Genomic DNA, 7515 nt, shown 5'->3' with positions numbered 1-7515 from the left:
CTTGCATAATAGTTTATGTTTCTATAGGAATACATAAAATCATGTGGGATGCTACTTCTTTTAACCGTCCTAACGATCAAATGATAATCCATCTAAATTTTATATTCATTTAGGTTGAAGTTGGTGACATTAAAATAATCAAATTTATGATTGACGGGGGTGCAACAGTAATTACTTTTACAGAGGCTTTACAAGATAGAAAGACTTCACTATTCACAATATGCTCATTACCGGTTTTAATGGAAAAACATTATTGGGTGATATTGCTTTTAATGTGAAAGTTGGAAAAGAATTTCATCCAACTATATTCATCGCAGTACCTTCAAAAGCCAATTATAAATTTCTTCGAGGACTATAAAAACAAGGAGGAATACTTCAAAGGTCCTCCAAGAAAATTTATTCACTATAATTTTCTCAGTGTCTTTGTCGATTGTATTTTTAAAGAGTGTGCAAATACCAAGTTTGAAGGATACATCTAATTCCTCAAAGAAATATCGACACATCTTGGGTTTGATAAGATAAAAAAACTGCATATTTCACAAAAGCAACAACTATAACACTAACTATTTCATTCATTTCAAAGACACAATCAAATACTAATTCATAAAAAGAAGGCGAAATAGTTCACTAGCATAGGCAAAAGATCTTAAAGGAATCAAAGGTATCGTTCTAGTAACCCTCAAACATGCAAGGAAAATGATGTTGCGATAGTTGATTTTAAAAATAAAAAAAAAGTCTAGAAGATACACTCGAACTCATAATTGTGTCAAATTGGAAATCTCTCACTTCAAAGTTTTTCTAATTTGATTTTGTAGTAATGATAAAATTTAACATCTATAACAACATGTGGCTGTAGTTTAGTGGTAAGAATTCCACGTTGTGGCCGTGGAGACCTGGGCTCGAATCCCAGCAGCCACAATATATAAATATTTTTATCTATGTTAATTTATGAATATTTTTATGTATGTTAATTGCAATAAGTCGCTGCATACTTGACACCAGTGCACGAATAACCATATTAGGATGAAGACATGTAAAAAAAGGGTGTCTTCTAAAGTGAGTGAGCTATTAAGTCCCTCATAAGTGTACCATAAAAAAATCTTTGTTAATTTACTAATGTTTGTATGTATGTTAATTTTAACAAGTAACCACATACTTGACACTAGTGCACGAATAACAATATTAGCATTAAATCATGTCGGGTTGAGACATGTAAAAAATGTGGCATATAAAGTGAGGGAGCAATAAAGTACCTCGCATTGTACCATCAAAAATATACTATTGGATCCATTTAAATTATTGAAGGGTTTAGATCTATTAAAAAATAAAAAGAAACACATACATCTTTCTACACCCTATTCCCCATCTTTGTTGAGTTGACTCTCCTTCACGAGGTGACAATTATCATTAAACAAAGTATTTCATCCACATAATACAACATAGCCATGAAACCAAATTTACAATACTTGAAATAAAAAACTTTAACTATTAATATGAATAAAGAGTTAGATATAGATGCAAAATGTGTTGAATAATTTATAAGATTTTCATTCAAGGTGTTTTTATCACAATTCTAATAAAAATGAAAAATATTTATATATAAATATTCAGATCCATCATCACATTAAGTCATACGTAACTATGCAAGGTCAGTAGCGAATGGTTACTGACTAAAATTGGCATATTCAACTAATGGGTAAAGGCTATTAAGGAACCTTGACCATCAACATGTTAAAGATGCACGATCATCTTCAGAGTTTACTCTCTATTCCATGCGTCATTGTTGTTTGAATGAAACGCCATATCCCTTTCAAAGGAGGAATAAGACGTTATAACGATTTCTATGTATTCACTTAGGCTTGCAAAAAATTCTAGGTCCCTAGTCGAAGGTCTATTAACATATAGAATCATAAGTTTTTCTATCCAGAGATCCTTTGGAAACCCCCTCAAATGGAGACATGCGACATTACATCCAAACTACACAAGCCTATAGAAAATGTTGAAGGTATCCTTATAATCAAGGAGCTCAGTGTTCCATGAAATACATGTTATTCGCCTTAACCCCTTAAGAAGAGATCTAGAATATGGTTGAGTGTACGAGCTAACTCCATAGGATCCTGGGAGAAAATATGTCGAGAATACACCTCTTACTTCACTTTACCTCACGGAAATACCAAAATCAATAGACCCAAGGAGCCATAATTTAAGAAATATGAGCCATTGCAAATTTACACTAAACACTTCAAAAAAGGAAGCTATCTTAGTCAACCACGTCAACACTGAAATGAAAGTATACATGTTAGAGTTATGGATCTCCCTTAAACGTATATTTGTAAAATAAATTGGATTCAAAATACCAAGGATACAAATAATACACTAATACGAGCATATGCCTACATTTAGTACAGGAAAAAAAATCAACATGAGAAAAGGTAAGAACGGGAGAAACAAGCAAGATTGAAAATTATCCAGAGAAAGATTCTCCTCGAATAAACTTTTCAATAACGAATCAATAAAATCGTCGTCGTGATGAGAATAATAAATGGGAGAAAGGACTCAGAGGTCCCTTGAGATGATTCATCCATTATACATTGTTCACTGCCTATATCGAGCATATATTCATAGAGAGTTCAAGCATTGAGTTCAAGGAAGGACACATCCAACTCCACATATCAATGTTGATATGTTCAAGATAAATAAGATGAAAAACTGCATATTTCATATAAGAAACGACCAATACACTAACATTTAATTATATTTGAAAGATGCAATAGAAAAACTGACACATAAAAGAAAGTTGAAATAGTTCACTTGCAAAGGTTGAGGCTCTTCTAGAGATTTACATAGTCCTTACATACTTCTTAGGCTTAACATGGAAAATAATGTGGTGATAAGTACAAAAAAAAAGCTCGAAAGATACACTTAGACTCAAGGCCCTAACAAACTAGATATTCTTAAGTTCGTCTACCATAATGCATAAAACCCCATGTGAGTATGTGACATAATTTCTCCACCTTCGTTGTGATATCAGGAGGATATTTCACAAACTTCAATTCAACAAAATTAAAGTTCAAAGATTCTTAAAGTATTACAATGACTAAGTCACCAACTTGAATGACTCCACCTTTTTCATTCATCTTCATTCATCCTTTTATAATGATAAACTAGTGACATGAACTTCAAATCATCGATTAGTTTTTCCAGTGGAAGTATAAACGATTTTTTTTTGATAAATTATTTTCTATTAATGAAGGTAGATCTTGCGACATCATAAAGTTTGATATGTTCTACGTAAAAAATTGATTGAGAAGAATTTAATCCCACATGTCGGGTACGATATGCAAGGGTTCAACGGTTCGACTGTAAAACCTTGGGGTTATGTTGAACTTACTGTTACATTTGAGGAATAACAAACATGGAAGTCTCTCAAAGTCCAATTTTTTAGTGGTTAATTAAAAATCAATTTACAATTTCATCCTAATTTGACCAACACTTCAAAATCTGGGAGCACTAACTTCAACTATCCTTTTTAATATCAAACAACATACCACCAAACAAAATGGATTTCATACATGTTGACATCGAAGATGCCAAAATATGTTTCCTGACATAAAATGGTCATTGACCCATCGAATGATTGTGTGGTCTAATATTGTCGTATCTAGTCACCTAAAGATGATAATTAAGGCTATCGAAAAATCTATTAATGACCTTGTAAATCAAGATTCATTTATGAAGTTAAGTACACTACTTGACTTTAAAATGTTATGTTATTTAAAAAGTTTATATATTAATAGAGAACCTATGTTGATTATATTGATCTTTAACAAGACATGTCCCAAAATATTTAATGTAATTTCAACTCAAAGTACTTTAAAATTGCAGCAACATTTGAATCTTAATTCCTTTACTTTTCTTACACTTTACCTTTCAAGTAATTTACAATTCCAAGCTATTAGTATTTTCTTTTTTACCTTAAATATTCTTACTTTTATATTCTTTTAATTTAAACATCATTTTATTCCAATCTATTTCTTTTTTCAACAAGCCGCCTTAAAACCCTTTTTATTCTATTTCAACCATAAATCTTGTGAGTGTGTATAATAAATATTTAAGACTCCCGTGATCGAACAAATTAAATATTTGTTATTTTTTTTAGTTTTTTTTTTACTTTCCTTAAACAAAAAATACTTGTAAACATATATATATTCTTAAAACATAGAGATATTCTTAAAACCTTTGTGGTTTCATGTGTTGTCTAGATAATACCTTCCATTGGTTTTGATGATGAAGAATGAAAAAAAACCTTAAGTCTCGTTAGTAAAGAAGCAAGCACAAGTTAAAAATGCTAGACAGCGTTTAAATCAAGTGTGAGAAATCAAACAAAAGAATTTAAAGTTATGAAGTTGTGAAAGCCCTTCTTATCTCGCACTTAGAGTTTTATCTAGTGTTTGGTCACTTAATTGTAAATTAAGCAAGATTATGTTTTGAAATACTAAGGTAATGCACACACACAAAAAGTATTTTAAAGCCACTCCTCTTTTTGATAAAATTTAAAACCAATTTGGACGAGTGCTTAAAAGACTAAGAATCTTGTTTGATCAATTAGGAAGATAAAATACAATAGTTAATTGATTATGAATTACTTTTAATTTATTAAAACAAAGTGAAACATCTCCTTATTGAGTAAAAAGTTTTTTAATCAATTAAATGATGTCGAAAATCAAAGTTTCCTTTTTTGGGTAAAACTAATCGATTAAGATAAGAGTGTAATTGGTTAAAAGGTTAAAAAGTCCATGGATCGTCGCCTTTTTGTGCCACATGTTTTTCATATGAAGGAGGTTTCTCCTCATTTATAAATACACAATTTTTTTTGAATAAAAACTCTCTACTGTCTTTCTTTCTCTCATTCTTTTATAAAGATCTTTTCACTATAATTGTCTTAGTGTAAAGAGACCGAATAGTTTCATATAAGACTTGTGTTGTCCTGATTATAAGTTGTAATTGTTTAATTCAATAACATAGTTTTCTTGTGATCATTTTGTAATAGATTTAAAGGTTGCGAGCTAAAATTACAAAAAGTTTGATTGTAGGTTATTGAGATGAGCTTGTGAAAAAGTTATGGTTATTTGAGGTTATTGAGTTGAATGAGTGAAAAAGCTATGATTATTTGTGGAAGGTTCTTGAGTTGATCCTATGCAGAAGTTCAAATTGTTTCGTAAGATTATTTGGGTTTAGTCCGAATCAATATAAATCTCTAATGAAATCTTGTTATTCTTTATTTCTTTTATTTATGTTATTTATTTTTGTTCAATTTATTATTTCTCTGTCTCTTTTTTTTTTTTAATTATTACACTGCATCTTCATTATTTATTTCTATCTTTTAGTATATATGATTTTAATTTTTTTTTCATAAATTACATTTTTTTTAAATGCAAATATCACAAATAATTTTTTATTATGTTTGAAGTTATTTGTTCAATAAACTGACATTAGAGTTTAACTCATATTACTCGGTGTCTTAATACACTACGCCAAATAAGGGAAAAGAGGGCGCTTATTTTGGCCTATAACAGCGCTTTTAAGCGCCCTCTAATCTGGCGCTGGCATAGGTAAAGACAGCGCTTTGTTCTCCTGGAGAAAACGCTGTCTAAAGTGGCCACATTATAGTGCGCTTTAAGAAAAAAGCGCCCTCTGGAGTGGTCCATACAGGGACACCTTAGAGGGCGCTTTCTGGAAAAAGCGCCCTCTAAAGTTGTCAGTGTAAAGTGTTTAGAGGGCGCTTTCAGGAAAAAGCGCCCTCTAAAGTTGTCAATGTAAAGTGTTTAGAGGGCGCTTTCTGGACAAAGCGCTCTCTAAAGTGTTAGTTATTTTAAAAAAATTTGTTTGAAAAACAGTGGATATATATTTAATTGGTAACCTGTTCGCATGCTGCAAAAGTGTAAAATTCATATTGATTTCATCCTTTAATCCAATGTTATACACCATTAATCCATTGATATATACAACATGAATCCATTTATATACAACATTAATCCTCCATATATACAACATTAATATATGATTCTTTGATCAACAATATACAACAACATATTCTCAAAGTACTACAATTAAGAGAATAAAACATAGCAACCAACACCCAGTGACCACTGTATCCAAAAGCTGTCTAGTAGTTCTAACCAATACTAAACAAAAACGCCCATCCACCCATGGTGGCAAACATGTTCTGTATATCCAAAAGCTGTCTAGTAGTTCTATCGCACATCCATACAAAATAAGGCTCAACCAAAACAACAGATGGCAGCATAAGTAGTCCCCTGCAAAAAGAACACGTCCAAATGCAAATAACACAGAACTGTCAAAAGGCGATTGAGCAACAAATAGTAAACAACGGCATAAAGTTAAATGACATAGCTAATATTACCTGAATTCCTGCATGGCTGTTAAGGTAAAAATCAAATTCCCTAGGGTGACAAATGCCGGTGTCTACCACGGTTCCTTTGACAATTTAGAACAACAAAATCAGCAAAAAGTGATAAATTCAAATGATAATATATACCAGCTGCGTTGAGAAATATATTGAAAAAACCTGGCATAATTTTTCCACTTCTATCGGTCTCTTTGGGGTTGACAGGAAAGAGACGGGTGTGATGTCTCTTTTGGACCACTACAAAAGTAACTTTAGGTAGATACCCATCCTCTATTGAGACACAAGCCTGATGAAAAAAAATTAAAAATTAAACGCAGAGAATTTAGTGGTGTATTTTATGAACGACAAAGTAACAAGAAATCAACTTTGAGAAGTCCTAAATTCTGCCTACAATACAGGGCTGCAAAGTTGATGCAACAAAAAACATATAACAATATATGGTAAGTACCTGTATCTCCGACCATATTTTTTCTTTGCCAACCTTCAAGTCCGGACTTCTCCAATTATCACATGTAATCGGAATATGTTGTCGAACAAGGAAACCAATGTAACTTGCCAACATTGAACCCTTATCTTTTGAAGATAGAATTGATATATGTTTAGATGGACATGTTCCATTGTCGTAGAGGGATACTTTCAAATATCCAGCATCATCATCTACGCGAATGAGGCTTGACGATAATAGAGCATCTCCATCTAAACAAATATCAATTGATACTTTCGAGCATCCCTTGCCCCTTGCACGAATGATTGACTTCATAATAGCCATTTTACCTATAAAAAAGAAAACAATTAAAATCAGATGACAAATGTAAAAACAATTAAAATCATAAAAGTCATTTTACCTGTAATAAAGAAAACAATTAAAATCATTTGACCTGTACCTTTTTCACTAAGGTTTCTCTGCATCACTTACCAACCTCTCAAACATTTCGGGACAATCCTTAAGATCTCCTTCAAGTGCTTCTGCAATCTCTTCAACTCGATCACAATCGTATGTATCTGCGCCACTATAGTTTGAGGCATAGGTCGTACTATCCCCCGGTTCAACATTCTCGTTACTTTTCTCACCATGCAAATTCCAA

At 31.8% G+C, this 7515-nt stretch overlaps 1 non-coding gene across 1 annotated transcript; it reads left to right on the top strand.

Moving 5' to 3' along the window:
- Positions 1–846: 846 nt before the first annotated feature.
- Positions 847–918, top strand: TRNAH-GUG (transfer RNA histidin (anticodon GUG)). The gene has a single exon. It is a non-coding gene; the product is annotated as a tRNA-His (tRNA).
- The last annotated feature ends 6597 nt before the right edge of the window (positions 919–7515 follow it).

Source organism: Lathyrus oleraceus, chromosome 6 (assembly GCF_024323335.1).
Source record: "Lathyrus oleraceus cultivar Zhongwan6 chromosome 6, CAAS_Psat_ZW6_1.0, whole genome shotgun sequence".
NCBI classification, from domain to species: Eukaryota; Viridiplantae; Streptophyta; class Magnoliopsida; order Fabales; family Fabaceae; genus Lathyrus; species Lathyrus oleraceus.
This window is presented reverse-complemented; position numbering and strand designations above follow the sequence as displayed.